The sequence below is a fragment of the Papaver somniferum genome, chromosome 10, assembly GCF_003573695.1.
Source record: "Papaver somniferum cultivar HN1 chromosome 10, ASM357369v1, whole genome shotgun sequence".
Lineage (NCBI taxonomy): Eukaryota > Viridiplantae > Streptophyta > Magnoliopsida > Ranunculales > Papaveraceae > Papaver > Papaver somniferum.
Window position 1 is genome coordinate 70498533 of NC_039367.1, and position 23703 is coordinate 70522235.

The 23703-nt window shown below is 35.7% G+C and overlaps 1 long non-coding RNA gene across 6 annotated transcripts; it reads right to left on the bottom strand.

The window, feature by feature from the left end:
• Positions 1-1030: 1030 nt before the first annotated feature.
• LOC113314968 lies at positions 1031-6725 on the bottom strand. Of its 6 annotated transcripts, XR_003342636.1 has the most exons (12): positions 6347-6725; positions 5799-5889; positions 5516-5698; positions 5097-5171; positions 4122-4181; positions 3610-4027; positions 3136-3267; positions 2860-2909; positions 2553-2722; positions 1964-2023; positions 1760-1825; positions 1031-1322 (listed from the first exon to the last, which is right to left on the bottom strand). It is a non-coding gene; the product is annotated as an uncharacterized LOC113314968 (long non-coding RNA). The 6 variants fall into 6 exon arrangements; XR_003342633.1 differs by lacking the exon at positions 3136-3267 and having other exon boundaries at positions 2553-2909; positions 3610-3746; positions 3900-4027; XR_003342634.1 differs by lacking the exon at positions 3136-3267 and having other exon boundaries at positions 2553-2909; positions 3610-3746; positions 3871-4027.
• Positions 6726-23703: the final 16978 nt, after the last annotated feature.

Below are 23703 nucleotides of genomic sequence, written 5' to 3' on the forward strand. Positions count from 1 at the left end.
CAACCCTCAGCGATTTTGTCAATATACACCCTCCTGTCGGATTGCCTATGCCTCCTCAAATCCTACAAGAAACTTTATGTGGGAAAGTGGAGGTGATACCTCTCCAGCTTCATTTTCTTGCTTGACTTGACGTTTCCAAGGTCTCTCATTCGCCTTTTGAAGAAAAAAACACCATAACATCAATGATTTATGAAAACGTGGGCGTACCAAAATACACCACCACTTTTTTCTTAGGCAATTTGTATGGACAAACTTAATACAACTCCGAGAGTTAAACTCAATCAAGGAATAATATCTAGAGTTATATCTCTTTCTATTGCGACTAGAACGTTTACAAAAACAAGTCCGTGAACCTAATCACAAAGAGATTACTTGGACGGTACCAAATACCAATACCCAAGAATCAATCAAGTCGTGTCCAACAAACTAGGTCGGATGTATCTACTATGATTGATCAACGCACAACCTGTGATATTTCAATTATAAAGATAAACAATATAATGCGGAAAAAGAAATAACACAAACACCATAAGTTTTGTTAACGAGGAAACCGCAAATGCAGAAAAATCCCGGGACCTAGTCCTGATTGAACACCAAACTCTATTAAGGCGTTACAGACACTAGCCTACTACCAATTAACTTCGGACTGGAATATAGTTGAGACCTAACACTAGTGGAAAATGGCAGTTTCGCGACCGCCGAAGCAAGTCATAGATACGAGATAAATGACTTGCTTTGGCGGTCTGGGAAAGGGTCGCTGTTTGAGCGTCTTTTTTATCTATGACGTGTCTCTGCGGGTCGTTGAAAAACTTATATCAACGACCGGTGTTAGTTGTCAATACTTTATGACCGACTTCAATCACTCATAGATATAAATCTAAATATTAAAAAAAAAAATCAGATTGGCTGTCTGGCTTGGCTGAGTTTGACTAAAACTGAAATCAAACACAAATGAAACTCAAATGAGAACAAATAAAACTCAAATTAGAATTCAAATGAGAATCAAATCAAACTCAAAACAACAACCAAATCAAAAGAGAATCAAATCAAACTTGCACTGGTAAACTCAAATTTGATTCATTAGGTTCAAATTACACAAAAAAAGGGTTTATATTCTGAGTTCATACCAATATAAGTTTAAGTCCTAACTGACAATAAAGTTGGAAGACAATTCCATAAACATCATTCTCCTGGAATTTTGCATCATCAACTCTGGTTTCAGGAACACCGAGTACAACCTTGTTTCCATCTATCACCGAGCTGATGGCTAAGCACACCTTGAATAATTTTGCATTCATAGGCAGCAACAACCTTCTGAAAACCTGTTTTCAAGAGAACAATTTTCAGTTGCTTGTTGTTCATAGTTGTGATTTTATTTGTATGCTATGCTATAACGAATCTGAAAAGAAAGTATTCAAGAGATACACTTCTAGAGCTTTGCATTCGTATGGAAAAACTAACTGATATTCAGTTGCAGTGAATAATGCAATGACTAGAATTTTGATAGAACGTGCAAGCATGAGCAGTCAATATTTGATTGTTTTAATGACAAAATGCGAAGGAGGATACAATAAGAGACAGTTAAAAGAACCCATATGGAATTAGCTAGAACCACGTGTATCTGAACCTAAATATATGGGACTTGTTTAATTCAGAAATTTACAGTGCATGATAAGTTTATGTAAGTAATCATTATAAGGCCGGGGACAGGTCTCTTTAACATCATGAAGTGTGTTTAATTCAGAAAAATGAAACAGACCTGAGAACTCCAGTGTACTGCATTTACATCCATTTTTTGAGTCTTATCCTTCCTTAGTTTATCAACCTGTAATGCGTCACATAAAAAAAATTAGGATCTGCATCACCTTCATCAGATGTACTGAAGGCATTGGTTGGGAAAATCAGACGACTAACAACATAAATCAAATGTATCACTAAGCAAAAAAACAAGTAAAACCATAACTAGAAGTCGGAATCAATAAAAGAATCTGAAATACGATCTCCACTAGCAATTATCCCCTCCCTGTGTACAGAAAAAATGTCCCAATTTAATATCTTAAATAAAAAACTGAAAGCAATTGACAAATAAACAATTGTGATCAGACTTGCACAACTAAATGTAAACCCTTTCTAGTACGGAAAAATGCCAACTAGAAACAATAAGCCCCTCTTGTCATAATTGAAGCAAGGTAGAGTCCTTAGCAATTCGAATATATCACCCATATTCACCGTTCAGGAACAACAACACAAAATTCAAACCCACGTCCAACACACCAGCAAAGGATGAAACCAAAAGAATATGCTTAATCAAATTGGATGAACAAAAATTCACGCATATAAAGTAGCATCAGTAACCTCAGGGTGATGATCACCAAAGTTAAAGTTGCATAATTGCTATTAGCTATTGATATGATGCTGACAGCAAGATCGAAACAAGGATCAGATATGTGAAGTTATGAAAAAACAATATACGGTGGATATAAGTATAATTAGACTTATATGTGTACTGAGTAGTTAACATAAAATGAGCATTTTAGGGTTTGAAAGCTTACAACAAGGAGGGTGAAAGTTATCCAGAAATATGTATGACTTGCACATGAAAAGAAAATCAGGTTTTCAGCCTTCCGATCCTTGACTAGCTTTCCAGGGTAATAATAAGAAGTCTATGACATTCCTAATGGCATTACTTGACGCCCAACACCTCCTTTCTTTCCATCAGCACCTGCAAACAAGTAGATCTCATTAATGCTCAACTCAATGCCTAATTCAGATAGAATACAAAATCAGTAGGGGACAGTGATACTTAGCTTCGCCTTTTGAAATAAGTCAAAGCTTTTGCAGTTGGTATTGATGTTTTACCATTTTATCTCCTCTGCAACTTGGTACTCCGGTCTATAAGGAGCAAGCACCTGCCACCAAAATAAAAGAAAGAAGATGCAAAATTTTAGCCTTTCACTTCGAGAAACCGACACATGATGTATTATTCAAATGATATGTTTCAGAAGGTTAAATGATGTCATAGTACAACTAACGAGAATAATCAAAAGAAAAGATAAATGTCACCTAATAACAGAAAGATGTTATAACATATAATAATAGGAAGACGTAAAATAAGAGGGCCAGTTAGATCGAAACCTCGTCTTTCCCATTGTCATCAGCCTTAACAAGCTTTGAGTAGTCTATATGAACTCGACCCTCCTTAAGAGTTTCAACAACATCAATGAAAGCAACTCTAAGAGCCTCGTGTAGCCAACTATGGCATAAGAACTACCAAGCATACAACATATGATATTTGTTACTGCCAAGCATATGTGGCCACCACGATGGTACTACAGGACATACCTCATATACCATTTAGGATTCAAAGTGGTCTATCGGATCATGTGTTGAAGATGTAAAGCGGTATGTATATATACACAACCACATCATTAATGAATATGTCATGAGCATTTAAACCATCAACAATCTAAACCTTTAACAAGAGAACTAATTAACGACATGCTTGTATAAAATGAATTAGACTACATCGAACACCTGCAAAGCTAACAGAGCATGGAAGGAATAAACAAAGCTTGGTCCGAGCAGTTACAAGGAATTCTTGACAGTCACCTCATGTTGGGATTTGAAGCTCCCTTAACCTCAGCCTCATCCTTTGACAATATGGAAGACTCTACAGCTGCATGCCAATCATTCACTCATCATTACCTTCAGAAGTTATATTAGATTCTTCGTGGAGGAGCTCTATGCTGAAACAGAAACAACAACAAGAGATGATCAGAACGCGTACAATTTGTCGGGAAAAAACAAAGGGGGAATAGATAAACAAGCCTGGAAAAGAAATGAATTCAAATTATTTCCATGAGGAAAAACCAATAGAACTAGAGAACGGAGATGGAAACATTGAATATCCCAGCAATCCGCAACATCGAGATGCCACTGGTCCGGGTACGAAATTGGCATCAACATCATCCAAGTAAATAGGCCTTCATATGCTGGCAGTGATCCGTAAACAAACAGAAGAGAGTGCCTGCAATCAAAAAAAAAATATGATCAGACACAAAACTGATTTCAGTGCGAGAATCTATCATCCAAATTAATATACTATAGGTATAGACTTATACCATTACATATCATATAAGTCAGATTCTTAGTGGAGCAGATCCCACTGTAGGAGCTCTATGCTGAAACATGAACAACGACAAGAGATGATGAATATGTACAATTTGTTGAAAAAAAACAAATGGGGAAACAGAGAAAAAATCCTGGAAAAGAAATGATATTCAAATTATTTATCATTGAAGATGACTTTCATGAGGGAAAAAACAACAGAACTGGAGAATGGAGACGAAGATAATGAACATGTAGCGTTATGCTGATACTCATTGAAACAAAAAGAGGAACTTAAGGAAATAAAACTTAGACTCCCAGCCCAAACATATAAGTCCTAACAAGTGGAAAGGCCAAATGTGTAGCAAGTACTTTGAAAACCAAAAGCCATCAAGTTTTCATAGGAAACTATAATACAGATTTTTACTCATGAACCTGTAGTCTTCAGAGGACGAGTCAATCCTTTAGAATTGGCAAAAAAGTCTTTTAAAAGAGTAGTGGAGTGTATCAGTAGATGGCAAGGGCTTCAATGGAACTAATTTGGTAACCTTATGCATCATTATATTTTTTGACTTGATCAGACTTGCACCGACCAAGATGAGTAGTTAAAAATGAGTTTCTTGACTACCTAAAACATAACTGTACTACCACTTGTGATTAGAATCAGTGGATGAGGGCCATGAGGCAATACTGACAACAAATGAGAGACATTGTGAACTCGCATTAGCTAGTTTTTAGGCGACCAGAAATTCCTTGGCAGTCATATTTCCAATGGATCAGTTCACCTTTCCTATGAAATGGTTCAACCCAAACACCTCTTAAGGACCGTTTGATCTAGTGAGGTAACAAGAAAAGTAATAAGTGAATAAAGAAGATAAAAAGAGTGGGGTTATAGCGTTCTGCATTTGCCGTGTGCTAAATATCTAATAGCTTTGCTAAATGTACGTTAAGGAAATGAATGGAGAGAAAAAAGGAAAAGAGACACAAACCTTAACATAGTCCACATTAGATAAAAGCCTCCTAGGGTATCAATTGCTCAAAAACTATTTTGGTAGCAGATATATCTAGCAACACAAAATTGTAAATTGATAAGAACTCCTTTAATACAATTAGTAAGGATATGAATTCCTGAAAGAAGAACATATTAACATTACATCAATGCTAAACAAATAGGGAAGTACAACCTCAATTGAGAGTTGCAGGCAACAAAGTAAACACAAAAGAATTAGTCTTACTAACAAGGTTGATTGACATCCCTTGTTTCCTAATCTGCCCTGCCTTTAAGGGAAGGTCAGAACTTATTGACAACTAACACATAAACATTTGTTTTAATACTTTTTCTGTCACTGCTTAAAACAACTAAGTGATGTCAAGAAGGTCAAGAAACGAGAAAGATGAGGAAACGAACCAGAGTTGAGCTAACAAACAAATATTGTGAAGAAAATGAAGTGCTCTCCACAAAGTTTAGTATGCATAAGGTGGTAATAATTCTATCAGCACATATGATTCGGCGGCAGCCTTATCTATTCTCAGAAAATTGAATTTGAGTCGTTTCAGTCGAGCTGTTCCTTTGAGCTTTAACATATTCAACCTAGAAAACAATAAGTTATTAGATAACCACACCATTCAACTGAATCAGTAAGTATGAATCTTATATTTTTGAGCTTAAGAAGTACATACTGTTTTCATACCATGTAATTGTTAAGAGAAAACCACCACCACCTTGTAGCAGTACCAGCAGCAGCATCACCTCCAAACACCACCACTAACAGCACCAACATACTTCACCACCAACAACAAATCCATCAGCAATCATTCAAGCCATGGATATAGTATAGAATACATTAGAATCCAATCAAGAAGATGCAAAAAACTGAAAATCTCAATAAAAAGAATGAAATCAAAATATGAACTCAAATTTGATCTCTACAATGGTACCGAACACATCAATTTCAGATTCTAACAATTCGTGTTCTATCACAACAATAATCATCCAAAAACAAAATTGATCCCATAAAACTTAAAATCATAAAAAATTCTTAGTTATAAAATTACCCATAATCAACACCAAAAACACTACTAATGACATGAGTCAGATATCTCTATAACCCCCAATTAAAAAACCTAGGGTTTCATTTTCATGAAAATACCAAAATTGATTTATATCAAAGAACAAATCGATCAAATTTAAAACAAATTTTTGACAATAAAACCGAAATTAGAAGTAAAAAATCAATACCAATAAGAAAGGTGTTGGTTGACCGAGTAAACCAACTGCTCATGATGTTGATTGTTGTTGGATTTATGCGTGAATCAATTGGTGATTATTTTTAGGGTTTCAATTAACGAAGGTGGTGGTGGTGGTGATAGAAGAGCTCGATCGAGATAATTTTTAGGGTTACAGTTAACATTAGAGTTTAACTTAGACATGTCAATGGAGAAGAAGAAGATGAAGAAGGTGTTCTTGCAGTGATGAAGTAGTGGATGGTGGTGGTAGATCTGTTGTGGTGATGAAAGTAGTGTGGGGGTGATGGAAGTGACGAAGGAAAAGAGAAATAAGCTGCGGTCTCTCTTTCTCTCTCTCGAATAGAAGAGAAAATGATAGTAGATAGCTTGAAGAGATAAGGTGAATGGGAGAATGGCCGCCTAGGAAATTGGGTCATAGGAAAATTTAGGTTCAGCCGTCACAGGTGGGCCGTTGAGCTCAGGGGTAAATTTGGAATTAAAAATCTTATTGAACGACCAACATTAACGCTCTGAGATGTGGTCCGCATTTTTATTATAACTAGGACCGTTTTGACCGGTTCAAGGTCGACCGCCATTGAGGGTCGAGGATGTGGGTCAAGAAGACCCCATTTTCCACTAGTGTAAAAGGTATCCCACCCATTAAGGTACAGTCGTGCTTCTTGCGCCTCTTGAATCCCAGCAGGACTCCGCGCAATTGAATCCCTTAGATGACGTCACACCAACTAAGATTTGCTTCAACTCAGTTGAAGACTTTAAACCAAATCTGCCTCCCATAAATAATTGATTTTCTTTTACAATCAAATAACTTGATCAAAGGTGTGAAAATCGATAGCAATAGACAAACTCTATCTAACCTCAAAATCCGGACTTATGCAACCCGAAGTACAACCTAGATTATTATTCACTTTCCAAGTATAAAACCCGTGGAATCAACAAAGTTTGAGACGAAGAGAACTTTGATGATTTCTATCAATTTTGTTCAAGTTATAAATCAACAATGGAACAAGATCAGGATACACGAATTATCAAGGAAATATAACTGGACCTGGCTTCACGAATCCCTATGAAGACTTTGTAGTCGCTAAACCCTAAAAGGGTTTCTGGAGAGGACGACTCTAGATACAACTAGGACACACCAAAAAGTAGTGTCGGGACTCAAAGATCCCAGTTGCTTGAGGTTCCCCTTTTATAGACATTCAAAGCATAGGTTGCTTTAGGTTTAAGCTAAGACAGCTTTGGAACCAAGCAAACAATATCCATCGTCAGATGAATCTTTGAATTTGATTTACATAAGCAAGATATACACTCTGTTTAGGTAAGACCGTAATCGAATCGTGTACAAAGACTATGTTCAACATGGTTAGCCGAAACTAGCCGGTTTGAACTTAAAAGCTTAATCTTCATTTTCATGAACACATAAGACATTAACTATGAGTCACAAACATGTGATCAATTAAGTCTAGCGTTTTTCTAGAGAATTAATCAAATGCAAATTATCTAGTAAAAATAATTTAAACACACTTAAAAATATAATCGACATGATTACTAGATGTACAAGGTACAAATACATAGTAGTTCGTAAGTCGATTCAGTCATAGTACGCGTACCAGTTTGTAAACATTTAACTAAACCGAGTTCTGAAGTTCACAGAACTTTTTGATTTTGCGTACCGGTTTGGAAACCTTAAGAATGTCGTGGGTTTCAGAGTTCACAGAACAAAATTGATTTGCATACTGATTTGGAAATGTTGTCGAGTTCAGGAACACAAACTTGTTTAAGTTTGCATACCGGTTTGGAAACAGACCTGGTTCCGTAACCACAATTCAATAATGGTTTGCATACGAGTATGTATACTGATCTGTTTCACGAGTCATACAGATTTTCATATGATATACATAAAAATATATGTACCATTAATCTGTAAGTCGATATATAGCTACTCCGCTACGTGTACAAGTACATGTAATACGATTTCAAACATATAACAGTTTTTCCAGTAAAACTGATACCACTGTCTTGTATCTGAATCAATAGTAGTTCTATATTTTCTAAATCGATTCGAAACATTCCTGAATAACATCAATGATACATATCACTATTCCAGGTTATTTCCGAATGATAAACTTGAATCATGATTTTGATTTTGAACAATAAATTGTCCTTAACCGAAATTCATCAAGTATGAACAAATGTTCATTAAGCTTAGTCATTATATTTCGATAAATTCGTTAACTAGATAATTATTCTCGACTCGAAATTCTTGTCTATGCATAATAGTCTAATTAGTTATGCGACATCGTCTCAAATGATAGAAAGTGAATATAACTTGAGATATAGGTGGTTCAGTCTTCACTTACCTTTTTTTGATGAAGTTCTCCAAAAGCTTCGGTTGATCTTCGCCTTCAAACAGTAGAACGCAATGATGACTGTCGTAATCCTGTGTTTCTCAACTACATTTCTATCCTAGTCTAAGACTTAACTAATTGTATACTAGAAATCAATATGTAGTTTTGACAACTAAATTTTGATAACAAGCTTGAGATAGCAACACTTGTGAGTTCGATCGAGAAATGATCTAACAACTTGTATTGTTGTAGGTGTAGGTGGATACTTATTCTTATCCCCCACTTTTCCTTTACCCTTATCAAGAGCTTCTGATAGACTAACATGTTTCTGGTAGAGCATTGCTCGGTAGAACTCACAAGTGTTTCTATATCAAGCTTGTCGTCAAATTTAGTTGTCAAAACTATATCTTGATTTCTAGTCTACAATTAGTTAAGTCTCGGTCCAGGATAGTGGAGTTGACAAACGATCCAGTCATCATTTGCATTCTACCGTTTGAAGGCGAAGGTCAACCGAAGATTTTGGAGAAATTCATCAACAAAAGGTTAGTGAAGACTGAACCATCTATTTCTCAAGTTATATTCACTTTTCTATCCTTGAGACATTTTTCACATAACTAATTAGACTAGCTTGTATAGACAAAACTTTCGAGTCAAGAACTAATTATTTAGTTTACGAATTTTTCGAAATATAATGACTAAGCTCAATGAACATTTGTTCATACTTGATCAATTTCGGTGGAGAACAATTTATTTGTTCAGAATCAAAACATGATTCAAGTTTATCATTCAAAAAATAGCCTGGAATAATGATACGTGTCATTGATGTTATTCAGGAATGTTTTGAATCGATTTAGAGAAATATAAAACTACTATATTCGGAATACAAGACAGTATTTTCAGTCTTACAAACTGAGAAAACTGTTATATGTCTGAAACCGTATTACATGTACTTGTACACGTAGCGGAGTAGCTATATATCGACTTTCAGATTTGTGTGATAGGCATACTCGTATGCACATTATGGGAAAATCTGTTTGTTTCGTGATCCGGATAGGTATGCATATTCTTATGTAAACCATTTTGGAACAATGGTAAGGGAACCGGGTTAAAGTATTCAAACTGGTATGCGATTCAATATAGTTCTATGTTCTAGAACCAGTTTAGTACCCAAAAATCGGTACGCAAACTGAAAAAGTTTTGTGAACTCCGGAACCGGTAAAAGTCTTAAGTTTGCAAACCGGTACGTGAACTGAAAAAGTTCTGTCAACTCTGGAACTTAAAGTTGCACCTAAGTTTGTAAACCGGTACATAAACTGAAAAAGTTCTGTCAACTCCAGAACTCGGTTTTGCTTGTAAATTTGCAAACCAGTCCGCGTACTGTGACTCAGCCGACTCACGAACGACTCAAATATTTGTACCTTGTACATTTACCAACTATGTCGATTATGATTCAGTTGCGATTAAATTATTTCTATGAGATGATTTGTATTTGATCAATTCTCTATTAATACTAGACTCATTTTATCACACGATTGTGATTCAAGATTAATATCTTTGTGTACATGGAAATAAGTGTTAGCTTTTAAAGTTCAAATCGGCTAGTTTCGGATAATCACCTTGAACATAGTCTTTATACACGGTTCGGTTACGGTTTCACCTAACCAGAGTGTATATATTGTTTATACACGGTTTGGTTAGGCTTTGAAGTCTATATAAGGGGGAACTCTTGGCAACTGGGATCTTTGAATCGCGACACTACTTTTTGTTGTGTCTAGTTGTATCTAGAGTCGTCCTAGCGACTATCAAAAAATTCATTGAGATTCGTGAAGCCAGGTTCAGTTATCTTTTATCTTGATAACTTGAGTATCCTGATCTTGTTCAATTGTTGATTTATCACTTGAACAAGATAGATAGAAATCACAAAGTTCTCTTTGTCTCAAACTTTGTGATTCCGCAAGTTTTATACTTGTAAGGTGAATAATAATTAGGCTGCATTTGGGGTTGCATAAGTCCGGATTTTGAGGATAGTCATACTTCTGTCAAGTTGTTATCGATTTCAATCACCTGGATCCTACGTTTGATATGATCATCCGTTTCGATCGTAAATCAAGAAATCAATTATAGGATTAATCTGTGGGAGGCATATTTGGTTTAAAGTCTTCAATTAAGGTGAAGCAACTCTTAGTTGGTGGGACTCCTTCTAAGGGAATCAATTACGCGGAGTCCTGTTGGGATTCAAGAGGCGTAAGGAGCGCAACTGTACCTAAACCAGTGAGAGACTGAGTTCGGGCTCAACTACATTCCAGACCGAAGTTAATTTGTAGTAGGCTAGTGTATGTAGTGACTTAATACAGTTTGTTGTTCAATCTGGACTAGGTCCCGGGGTTTTTCTGCATTTGCGGTTTCCTCATTAGCAAAATTTCTGGTGTATGTGTTATTTCTTTTTCCACATTATATTGTTTATCTTTATAATTGAAATATCACAGGTTGTGCGTCGATCAATCATAGTAGATAGGTCAGACCTAGTTTGTTGGATAAGACTTGATTGATCCTTGGATATTGGTCTTTGGTACCGTCGAAGAACTCTGTTTGAGATTAGGTTCACGGATTCAAACACTCTAATCACAAGATAGAAAGATATTTAACTCTAGACACTTTCCATGATTTAGTTTTTACTCTCGGATTTGTGTTGAGTTTGTGCATACAAATTACCTACAAAAAATTTGGTGGTGTATTTTGGTACCCCCAGTATTTTCAGTTTCCCCCTTCCTTCTTCTTCAATCTCTTGAGTTGGTTGTTGAGAAACCACAATTACATGTTCACTACTCTCTTCTACTGTGGTTCTACCAATGACAATTCCATTTCGCTTCCTTTAGTTTGCACGTAATGTTTTATTGTAGCGAGGGGAGGGAGTCGGGTCATTGATTGGTGTTACTCTTATTTATTTTCCTTTCCTCTGCGAAAAATATTAAAAAACAATGTTTTAAGAAAGTTCAATTACAGTTGGGACATTGGATAAACAAGTAAAAGTTATAAAAAAAATTTAACCAATTACAGTTGGGCCATTAAAATTTAGACACGACCCAACTGTAACTATAATTACGCTCGAAAAGTCAGAACTTCCACACTGTAAATACCAACTTACGGCTAGGACACAAGCTTTACGACTAGGAAATTTAACTACTTATGGTTGGGGAATGCGTACCCAAACGTAAACCCAAACTATGATTTTCTTGAGTTACTCAGAGAAACTTAAGACATCTAGGACGCATTTCACGACCCAACCACAAATGAATTTACGGCTAGGAAACAAAGATTACGGATGGAAAAATTAACAGCTACATATCAGAAATACCTAGCCGTAAAAACATTGATTTTTCGGCTTTCTCAAAATTATCCTAGCTGTAAGCTGTAGTTACGGCTGGGAGGCTAGGAGTTCATACTATCTTAGCCGTGATAGAGGATTTACGGTTGGGAAACTAATAACTCACGGCCGCAAATGATTTCTGAAACTAGATTTGAAAACCTAATTGACATATTTAATCAATCAATAGCCGAAATAAAAGGTGGATTGTTTGATCTTACCTCATAACAACTATATTAGGAGTATTAGCTTCTGTTTCGACTCATTCATTCATCAAATATTAATTTTCGGGTTCAACATTTTCTTCATTTGATGTCACTTCATGCATGGTTTGTTTTTTATTTCAGTTGTTGCCTTAACCTAGTTTATCCTTATATATACGAAGAATTTAATCGACGATAAATTCTTTTGAGAATCAACGATTAATCATCGTTGAAACGAGTTGAAGGAGGAAAAAAATAAGAAAAAAATTGAAGAAAAGACAGGGGCATAAATGAATAATTTAAGAAAAAAATGATTGTGATTTAGGTTAGTTAAGGGATTTGTAATAGTAGGAATTACCATTAGGTACCAATATATGGTTCTGTTTAAGAACGAGAAATTGGGGGATACGCGAATTAATTGGGGGATATTTTATTGTAGTTGGCGGCATGGTTTTTTTGTTTTTTTCAATGCCAGCAACTACAGTAAAATAATATCCCTCAATTAATTCGTGTATCCTCCAATTACTTGTTCATGTTTAATGGAAGGTTCATCCGCCAACAAAGCTTAACCGGAGGTCTTTCATTATACTAAAATAATTTTTCGGACCTAAAAACTTAATCACAGGTCCAGCCACATGCGTGATTATAAATTGATTGTTTCCAGAACGCCCAACCATTTATATATAATAATATTAGGACAAGGAAGTTCTAATTTTCTCTTCATTTCTCTCGCAGTTTCTGTGTCGAAGGGGCTCTGGTGTTGAAGATTTTCTTGAGCTCATGTGATTTGTGAATTCAAACCCGATTGATTGTATGTCATAAGTTGATTTATTTTGTATTGGTTTTAATCTTGTTTTCTTTTTCATTTCTTCTTCCTGTTGTTTTTTTTTTGGGTTTGTTAGGGTACCATCCTAATTTGAGATCCAAATCTATGGGTTCGATGGATAAAAATTCAAAATTCAGATTTAAGATTTTTCAAAGAGAATTGAACTCGACTTTTTTATGTTTTCTATTTTCATGCTTGATTACTTTTAGTTATGTCATTTTTATGAAAATTGTTCAGATCTAGATAGATATCATGTTTTATGTTCATTTTGTTACTAGATTTAATCATATTAGTCTCATATTGTTGGTTTTAGGTTTGGTTCTGAGATGATATTACAATGGTTGGGTGGATCATGGAGGAACAAATGGGGTTGGTTTCTATTGATGAAGATTCAAACTAGATTTTGATGAATTATAAGTATCATATTATGCCGGGTCTTAATCAGAGTTGTGACTTTTAACGTGGCATATTTGTTTTTCACAGATTCATTAATGTTTTCTAACTTTATTACTTGCAGTTAATTTTTGTGTCTCAACCGACAATACATATATGTTGTACTGATAAAAAACCTGGCTTATTTTTGAGATTATGATCCCAGAGTGCACATATGCTTCACCAAAAAAAAAAAGGTAATTTCTACTAATTCACATATTGATTTTGTTTATTTGTAGGCATGATCCATCTACTTTTAAATCTTGTTTGTTTCAATAATATATGGTGTACTGGCAAAAAATCTTGTTTACCATCTACTTTTTAGTAACATTATTTGTAACACTCGGTATTTTTGGTATTGAATTTCGGGACGAAATTCATTTTAAGGTGTTAATAGTGTAATGTCCGGTATTTTTTTATTGAGTTTCGGGACGAATTTTTTTTAAGGGGCTAATAGTGTAATACCCCGTAATTTTCTTAATACGATTTTGGCGCATCAAACCCATCCATAATAATTTGTTTCGACTGTAATTGAAAACTTAATATATAAAGAGTAGATATTCAGCTTTAGTTATATGTATGATTGTCAAAGTAAAATAAAATAATAAAGATGATTTTTAGTTGTGGTGAATATGTGCATTGTCGGGTGTATATATATATACTTTGCTAAACTTGGTGTCACTATTATATATTATGTGCTTGGGGTGCATGTATTTTGATAGTGGGGTGTGTTTATAAAATAGTGCGTCCCTTATGAAAACTTGAGTGGCAAATGATAATTAGCTAGGGTTTTATTTCCCAAAATCGCGTGAAAGAAAAATCAGAGAGAGAAAGAAAAAGAAAAATAGAAAAAGATGAAAATGATGGATAATTTTTGTTTCCTTTTGAACTTCCAGCGGACACGAATTGGACCTTGTGGGTCGGGTCCGATCCAGCTAGCAAGTCCAAATTTCCGGACCGCCACTTGTGTAGGACCAGATTTTTCGTTTTAAAAGATTTTAATAAAATACAAAACTCAATTAAAATGAAATTTATTAAATGAAATATAATATTACTTTTAAAATTACAAAACTGTAAAATACTAATTATAAAATCGAAAGTACACAATCGAAACAGACCAACACCTCAATTGAATTTAAAATGCAATGCCCAATCCCCGTGATACATAATAGTTTCCTTTACTGCTAGTCTTTCTTCATTCTCTATGGAAAAGGAGGAAAAAGGGGTGAGCAAACCACAGCCCAGTAGGAAGTTTCAAAAAATAATATAGTGCATCGAAAAACAAACAAATGCAATAGATACAATAATAAAATTCATGCACAAAAATCCACAACAATACTTACGCTAATCTCAACCATGAATACTTAACATTTCTTACTCAAAATCTTCAACCTCAAATTCTAGATCATTAATCTAGTTGTCATAGTTATTCCGGTAAACAAACCACAATTATTCACGAACAATCTTATTTTTCTTTCTTCAAATTATTCTTAATATAGCTGTCAGAGTTATTCCGGTAAACAAACCAATGTTGTTCCCCGAACAGTCTTCCCAGGGTAGCCACCAGTGGTGGGATGCCATAAAGGCCTGACATTTCAGCAGCAGAGAGATTGTATATTCATTATTCATTTCTAAAAATTACCCGCGTACAAGCACCAAAACATTTTCAATAACTAATAATCTAATTCAATAAATTCATTATACTCATTATTCATTTCTAAACATTGGACCCGCGTACAAGCACCAAAATATTTTCAATAACGAATAATCTAATTCAATAAATTCACTTTCACAAATCAAAACTCAATTAATATGCATTAATATAATTTTCTTAATAAATAGAAAAAAAAACATTACTACCTAGATCAATTTTTAAAATAAAAATCTAGGATAATCTAATAATAATGGTTGATAATCAATATACAAAATTTCATAAATAAATCAATTTATAGGAAGAAAATAACTTAATAAATTTAAAACAACCATCATGATTATTATTATAAAAAAGAAAAGGAAATCTATATAATTATAATGCTAAAATAGGTTTTGATTTTTGTATTAGGTAGAAACCCCCTACCTCAAATAGCCTTTCAAAAATCTTTATGAAAGTAGAACACCTTTTTCCAAAAATAGTAAATCCTATGTCTTTATTTTGAAGGTAGTGAAAGTGATGGGCAAAAAGAGTTTGATTTTCTTTTTGTTATTTGAAAAGAAAAATCAGAGAGAGAAAGAAAAAGAAAAAGATAAAGAGAAAAAGATGGATGATTTTTCCTGGCTTGATTGGGGTATACCCAATAAGACAAAATCTGGTCATTATGAAGTAAAACCAAGCCACCCCTTAACCTTATATTTTCTAAATGTCTAATATGTCCTTGTTTAATTAACACTAAAAATTCAGATTAGGTTAATTAATTGAGTTTAGATTGATTGAATAGATTAAAACTTAGGAATTGAAGTTATGAAATTTTGTTTTCGATTGAACTTTTGTGGGATGATTTTTGATGAGATTTTTTTTTTTTTTTGAGAATATCTCTTCTCTTGCAACGAAAATGAGGTACACAACCGAAACACTTCTAAAAGGTGATTGCAAATCTGTTGTATGAAATCATACTTAAAATCAAAGAAAAAATCCACACTTTCAGTTCTGAAAGGTAGGCAAGGTCGACTAATGAAGACCATGCCGACCATACTAGGCCGGCAAGGTCTACGAATGAAGAAAATGATGACCTAGTATGGCCGACACGGTATACGAATGAAGAAGATGCCAGCTGTAATATTTTTTGACACACATGAGACTGTTATAAATGCGTAGGTAGTCGGCATAGTATTGATTTATTACCTTGCCGGCTTTTTTAGTCGGCATTTATTAACTTTCTTACCTTGCCGGCTAGAATTTGGCCGGCACTGTAGTAATCTTATAACCTTTTCGACTTTGGTTATCCCCCATAAAAAAACTGAATTCTAATAGATGCAATTCACTTTATTCATGCAATTTTGGTTACTACATTGATTGAAACATAAAATACAACTCCTTGTCGACGGAAAAACGAATGCACTTAGCATGTGCATCAAGCCTTTGAAACCGTAGGCGACCGTAGTGGACGAGTTATAGTCTCGTGAGGGTTTACATAGAGGTCTACCCACAAAACCTATACAAAAACTTCTAAAGCCATCAATCTTCCTCCTCCGAAGACGATACAACATCCAAGTAGTCCGGGTTATCCTCCGGGATTCTTTCTGCCAAGAAGTGATGGCTTGCATCGAATGCGAATGCTTCCCCCTTTTCCTCCAAGTAGCGCGCTTTCACGACTTCGTGCTACAAAAACATAAAAACAAACTTACATTTGTTAGTGGTGTTTCATTGGAAGATCAAACATCATGGATCACGTAAAATAAACCACAAACATACTTACAAATTTTTCAATGGACAAGGTGAAGGGGCGAGTGTTAAAAATCCGAGGTTGGAGAGTTAAAAAAGCGAGTATCGCATTTTCAATGACTAGGTGCCTATCGTGCACTTGTTGAACACTTCTTGCATTAGGATTCCCAAACTCTTGGATAAATTTGTTGTGTACCCTAGCCCAAAAGGTTGTGGAATTCTCCCTTTCGGAGGATTGACGTCTAAGTCGATTTTCCGTATATCATGCTTTGGTGATTGCCAAATCTTCATTTGAATCAAATGATGCCATTGTTGTTTGTATAAAGGTATTGGGTGAGTTAGATGGAGTGTATGATAATATGAGCTTTGGAGGGTATATGGAACTATTTGTATGTTGTTTTGTAGAGAGAAGTAGTGTATTTATAGGATGGTGGCCAAATTTGGCCGTTATAGTTCCCAAGTACAAGTCAATCAATGAAATTGTACTTGCAAAAAATTTGAATTTTGAATCGGCCGGCGAGGTTTCTGTTTCCCTAGTATGCCGACTAGGTCCGTCCGGCAGGGTCGACATTTTGTTACCATGCCGACATTATGCTGATTTTAGGCATCAGGAGATCATTTTTTTCTGTGTAACCGCCGGAAGTGTATTTGGTCATTAGCATGCCGGCTAATGTCTAGACGACAGGGTAGGAAATTTATTACCATGCCGACCTTATGACTTTTGGGCATCAGGAGTTCATGCAATTTTTTGTTAAACCGTCAGAACAGTATTTGTTCAATAGCGTGCCGGCGATGATGTAGTCGGAAAGGAATATAATTTATAGCCATCCCGGCCTTATGATGATTTTAGGCATCAGGAGAAAGTATTTTCTGCAACAAATAGCCGGCATGGTAGATAACATAAAACCTTGCCGGCTTTATACCAGCCGGCTAGGTATTGATCTGATTACCTTGCCGACCCTGGTATGCAAGCATTTTCTGCTGTCAGGGCCGGCGGTCTGACAGTTCAAAACCATGTCGGCCCTGGTGTGGTCGGCACTGTAACTTAAAAATAGCATGCCGGCATAAGTATTGAAACTTTACATAGCTAAAAAACCATTCATTCAACAACTAGAAATCCAACAATTGTTGTCCAAAATACGAAAACATGTCCCATAAACCTTAAAAAACATTTGTCAACACCATTAACTTAAACATTTGTCCACCACAACTTAAAGAAATAAACTAGGAAAGCATTCATTCACCACCACGACCACGACCACGACCCCTTTTAGGAGCACTACCACTACTACTACCTTCACCACCACAACCGCTACGAGCCCTCTTTTTGTCAGCATTCAGCTTGGCTTGTGCTTCCCTCCTGGCTTTTTCTTCCCTCTTTACTTCAGCATCAGCTTGCATGAACAATTCATGGGCATCCCCATTGTTAATATTGCAAGCATAGTCAATGTGCTTGCTTTGCTATTCAATCGACAAAGGCTCTCCTCGGTCTTTCGCGCAACACAACACCTTCACAAAGGTCTTCAACTGCTCCTTCTATTTTCAATTAAACAACAAACAATTAATAGAATGATTCGATAATGTAATCTTAAAATAGTAAGAGCAACTCTAAAATACTTACAAAGAACTTAAGACTTGTTGCTGGGTCTTTCGATGCCATCTTCCTCTTACGAGCCAATTCTTCAGCAGTCATTTCCCTAATCATAGTAGGACGAACCCAACCCAAGTACCATGCCATGTATCTCTCACTAGCTTCATTACCGGTGGTCACCTCGTCCAAAAGACTCACATCGATGTTACGGCCACATCTATCTTCCCAATTTTCTAGAGCTGGCGGTGGAGCGTAACCAACGGTAATAGTTTTTTGGGACGTGGAGCAGTCATCCTTTAACAAATTAAAGAACGTCTTTTCTTCATCGAAATGAGGTTCTTCTTGGACGTAACCCAATTATCACATTACCCAATGTGGATCGTACATTGAATATCCCGGTGAGCACAACAAGGGTCCGTAGTACTTCATCTCTCCTTTGGATTAAACCTTGTTTTCTAGCATCTCGATAAGGATCAAATATCACCTCCTCCGCAGTCAATTTGTCGATGGCGATTCGGAGTTCGATAAGATTTTGCGGCATGTCCTTATCCCGAGTACCCTTAAAACTGTACCTTTGCGCTCTTGGCTTATCAACCGCAACATTCGCATCCACTTTGACGTAGGAGTTGGTTTTGAACAAAGAAGGGAAGTGCTCATATATCCAAACCTATGCAAAAAAAAATTTTTAGTAAGAATCTTATCTTACGAGAATTTTGAAAGTATAAATGATTTAGACAATAAAATTACCTGGAAGAGACATGTGTTTCCGTTAACTTGCGCAGTGAATGCCCTAGAACCCTTTGTCAACTCATTGTTCAAGAAGGCAACCACCGCGGTACCCCAAGAATACTCACGCATCTTATCTAAGGGATCCAATAGTTGCAAGTAACTGGCGTCGACCAAGCTTCCGGAACTGTCGGGGAAGATACATTTTCCCAGGACGTATAACAAATAAGCTGACGCGGTAGAATTGATTCGCACCGGGTTCAACCTTCCAAAGATTTTCTTTGTCTCCCATAATGTGTTCCTCAACTTCTTCAGATTAAACTTCTTTCTTAGACGACCATCCTTCTTCTCAATCATAGACTACGTCTCAATCTGATTCCAACCGAACAATTTCTGGCTCTATTTGTGAATATCCTTGAAAGAAAACTTATTTTTGAATCCTCAATGACTGCTTTTCCATCAACCTCGAGGCCTATAATTTGATGAGCATCATTGGGAGTTATCGCCATCTCACCGAATAGGAATAACATTGTATCAGTCTCTCCGTAGAACCTCTCACAGAATGCAGATACAATAACTCTATCATGCTCAATATTCGAACTCTCCACCGCAGGCCACAACCCGGAGTTCTTGACAATCACTTGCACCTCCTCATATTCTAGATCAATATCCCAAGTCTTAGTCACTAAACATGAAGCTTGGCGCCTCATGAGATGGACGACATGCTTGTGATCCTAAATACCGAAAAAACAAAATGAAAAGAAATACAAACACTTGACGCAAATTTAAGATAGTTACACACTTGAATAAAGAACAAAGACAGATTGAGATTACTTACATAGTATTATGGATGGTACATGCCCATGAGTCTTTGTATCCAAAAAGAACATATCCACCATCTCTTGGGGCCCCCTTGGAAGCTCACATTTTTTCGGTGTAACCATCAAGTGAGGGGGAGGCATGTGGGAATTAGCTGGTTTAGTGATCACCCTCTTCTTCATTCCGGTTTCAGTTGAAGCTTCGGTTTGTTGAACAATAGCTAGAGTTTGTTCTCCATCTCCATCTTCTTCTTCTTCTTCTTCTTCTTCTTCTTCTTCCACTGCCTCTTCAACAATTTCATCTTCGATATCCTTATCTTTATCTCCATTACCATCATCATCATCATCATCACCTCCTCCAACATTAGGCATTTCTTGATCACCGTCATCATCATCATTGTTACCTCCTCCAGCAGCCGGAGTGCTTTCATCAACATCATCATCATCACATCTTCTACCAAATGGAATTGATTGGTCTTCATCTGGAGTCTCGTCTGAATCACTGGGTTCCGATGGTGGTTGAGAATCATTCAGTACATGGATCTTGAGCGTTCCCGGAACAATGTATGCCCCTCGATATGTTGAAGTCAAGAGTTTATCACCAACACGAGGAGGTCTTGAAGGAGGACTAAGGGATTTCGTAGCTTTCTTCTTTGCTTTTTCCAACCTGAACAAGAACAATTAAGAAAAACAAAATTACAGGTCGGCAGGGTCAACATATATAACCTATCCGGCGGAACAACGGCCGGAAGGGTCGATATCCAAATTACATGTCGGCTAAAGTGCAGCCGGAAGGGTATTATTCACATAACCTGTCGGCTTATGACAAATATGAACACGGTAGAAACAAGAATTTTTCACCAAACCAGTCGGCAAGGTCCATTACCCATACATTGTCGGCCAACTAACAGCCGGCATGGTTTTATCCAAATACCATTCCGGTTTTAGAAATTCAAGGAATCAGAAGACACAAAAAACTTGAAATACAGTCAAGGTAAAAAATTATAACCAACCCGGCTAAAAAAAAACTGTCGCCGGAAGGGTCTAAGGTTGAATAACTTGTCGGCCCTGCAAGTACCAGTTACAGGTATGCAACAGCCGGCAAGCTCTTCAACCTAAGAGCCTGCCGGCCAAACCCTAACTATGAAAATCCGGCAAGGTCGATAACATAATACCTTGCCGGCGTTGCAACTGCCAATTCACAATTTCGATTTTTCTGACCTAATTTAACATGCAAACATGAAATCGAAGTACTAGAGTGAGTTTAAGTAAGCCCTTACTTTCTTAAGCGCACCATTTCTCGTGTTTCAGCGGCTGCGAATTCTCCTTCTTCGACGGTTTTTTTCTTCACTTTCTTTTGAACCAAACTTGCAATTCCAGGGTTATACTCATTGGGTTTTCGATTAGCTTCTTTCATACGAGTTCCCTTCCGCCGTGGTGGATCCATTGATGAAGATTAATCGGAGTTTTCGAATCGACGATTTCCATGAATTAATCGACGAGTTTTGATGGTGGTGGGGGTGATGGAGCCGGTATGGTTATGGAGGAGAAGAAGAAGAGAAAAAGAAAAAGAAATGAAAAAATTAAAACTGATTTAGGGTAATAGGTTTTTAAAAGGGTAAGGGTAGTTTTGTAACTTACCCATTAGGACACCCCCTAAAACCCTTAAAAAGAGTCCCGTTAAAATTGGGTATACCCCGATTAATCTGGGTATACCCCAATCAAGCCAGGTAATTTTTGTTTTCTTTTGATTTATGTAAGAGATAAAGAGTAAAAGTAGAATGAGAGAGAGATGAAAGTGATGGCTAGAATTTTTGGGTTTATGTGCTAGGAGACAAAAGAGAAGAGGAGAAAAGTTGGAGAAGAAGAAAATGACGCCTCTTTTTTTTTTCTTTCTTTGTTTCACACTGTTTTGGGAAATAAAAAACCCTATCTAATTATTATTTGCCACTCAAGTTTTGATAAGGGACACACTATTTTATAAACACACCCACTATCAAAATACATGCACCCCAAGCACATAATATATAATAGTGACACCAAGTTTAGAAAATATATATATATATACACCCGACAATGCACATATTCACCACAACTAAAAATCATCTTTATTATTTTATTTTACTTTGACAATCATAAATATAACTAAAGCTAAATATGTACTCTTTATAAATTAAGTTTTCAATTACAGTCCAAACAAATTATTATGGATGGGTTTGATGCGCCAAAATCATATTAAGAAAATTACGGGGTATTACATTATTCGAATTGTTGTTTAGATATTGCACTAGTTACTAGTCATTTTTTTAAAACAATTATTATTTTGGTGTTTTTTGCAGAAATATTTGGTAAGAAGAGGTACAACTAAGATCACAATGCGTCAATTGATTGTATACGAACATCTCTTGCTCTTTGTGCTCTGGACACTTTGGGTACCTATGCAATGTTCCTTTGTTCTTTACGTTTTTGATATAGTCGGTTGTGTAAGGGTAATTTGGTGTTTGGATCAATATGTATTGGAGACATTCTGATAGTAATCCTTATTTAGGATATAATGTTTATGGATTTTTTTTATTAAAGAATGGACATGGATTTATCCTAAGCTTGTTGCAACTATTAAAAAAAATAGGAATTCGTAGTGCCACTTTTATTGTTAGAAATTAAGTTAGTGCTCAACTTGTTAATATTTCATACGTTAGTTGGTATGCCTTTGAACTAGTAAGGTTGCGTTCTTCCTCGTTAATGAATCTTTATTAATAATAAATTTTGATAGTATGTGAATGACGCACTCTGAAATAATCAGTGTATAAATCTTATACTGCAGAAAAATTACAGTGCATGTACGCTCCACTGTGAAAGTCTCGATGCATAAACGATATACTTAAAGAAAATCATTTTTGGTGTCATGTAAATGAATACACTAGTATCATTCTGACTGCAATATTAATGTAATTTGATATACCATAGCAGAGTCCATATTTATGTTTCATGTTTTGGTTGAACTAATTTGAACATGATGTTGTTTTGATGTGTTTTTTTCTTTTAATTACCATTCTGCGTAGTTAGCTGTTTTCTATAGCTCTAAGCTAGCTTGTGACTCATTTGTTTAATTTATTTTATTTAGTTTCATTTGGTGTTATACATGACTTTGAATATACAGTCAAGATCTTGTTGCATGTAGGAGCTTAACATGTTGTTTCTCAGTTTGATAGAGTGTGATCAAGGAAACATAGGCCCGCAAACTTATCTTAAGCTTGAGTATTTAAGATTTGATTTACTGTGAATGACTTGCATTTTTAATGTTGTTAATTTTGTGTTCATTTAAGTTTTGGTAGTTACGAAGTTGAGCATATTCGACTGATAGGTGCTGATTATTTGTCGAACAATAAGACTTAGAAAATATTTTTAATTGTTGTAGCTAGGATATGGTTTTCGTTTAGAAGAATAACGGAATCATAAGAAAGTCATATAAGTTTGAATCTCTATTGAGATCTTATTTGGCAGAGATAATATGTATCTATGTAAGTTTAGTACACACAATTGAAGATTTCAACTTGGACTTCTCTAATATCAATAAACTCAAAAATGTGTTTGTTAATTTAATAGAAAATCATAGTGTATAAGCGCTTCACTCTCGAAAAATTAGTGTATAAATGTTGTATTGT